Source organism: Erinaceus europaeus, chromosome 12, assembly GCF_950295315.1.
Source record: "Erinaceus europaeus chromosome 12, mEriEur2.1, whole genome shotgun sequence".
NCBI classification, from domain to species: domain Eukaryota; kingdom Metazoa; phylum Chordata; class Mammalia; order Eulipotyphla; family Erinaceidae; genus Erinaceus; species Erinaceus europaeus.
The window spans coordinates 33,549,182-33,549,903 of NC_080173.1; the positions used below are offsets into that span (position 1 = coordinate 33,549,182).

General features: G+C 38.5%; 1 non-coding gene across 1 annotated transcript; it reads left to right on the forward strand.

The window, feature by feature from the left end:
• Window positions 1–395: 395 nt before the first annotated feature.
• On the forward strand, window positions 396–502 carry LOC132542215 (U6 spliceosomal RNA). The gene has a single exon (XR_009553321.1). It is a non-coding gene; the product is annotated as a U6 spliceosomal RNA (small nuclear RNA).
• The last annotated feature ends 220 nt before the right edge of the window (window positions 503–722 follow it).

The window sequence follows — 722 nt, forward strand, 5'->3', positions numbered from 1 at the left end:
CTCTGATGAAAATCAACTGAATACAACTGTGAAAGTATTTTACATAGTCTTTAACTCCAGTAATATTTTCTTCACAGCCTGGTGAAGGAATGTTGAATCTCCTTTCTCACCTCAGTCATCAAATGGCCAAATATTTAAAAAGCAAAAGCCTTGGGATTTACCTAGACTCTATCCTTAGCCATTAACTGTTTCTCTTGGGTCAAATTTCCATCCTAGTTAGGCAGAGAAAAGAATGAAAAAGAAAGAAATTTATTTATTTATTTTTAACCGAGCACTACTCAGCTCTGGCTTATGGTGGTGCAGGGGACTGAACCTGGGACACTGGAGCCTCAGGCATGAGAATCTATTTGCATAACCATTATGCTGTCTACCCCTGCCCAAGAATGCAATTTAAAGTGCTCGCTTTGGTAGTACATATACTAAAATTGGAACGATACAGAGAAGATTAGCATGGCCCCTGCTCAAGGATGACATGCAAATTCGTGAAGCGTTCCATATTTTAAAAAAAAATGCAATTTAAAGTTGGGTCTTAAAATGTGGTGATCTAATGTGGTAGAGCAGTTAGTAATCACATGTTTACTCTGCCAAAATGTGGTCAATATCTGTGTTCACTGTAAATTTGATTCTTGGCTACTGTGTTCCTTACATTACCATCCATAAACTTTAGTAGCAGGTTACATTTAGAAAGATGCTTACGGGGGTGGGGGGCCAGGCAGTAGTAT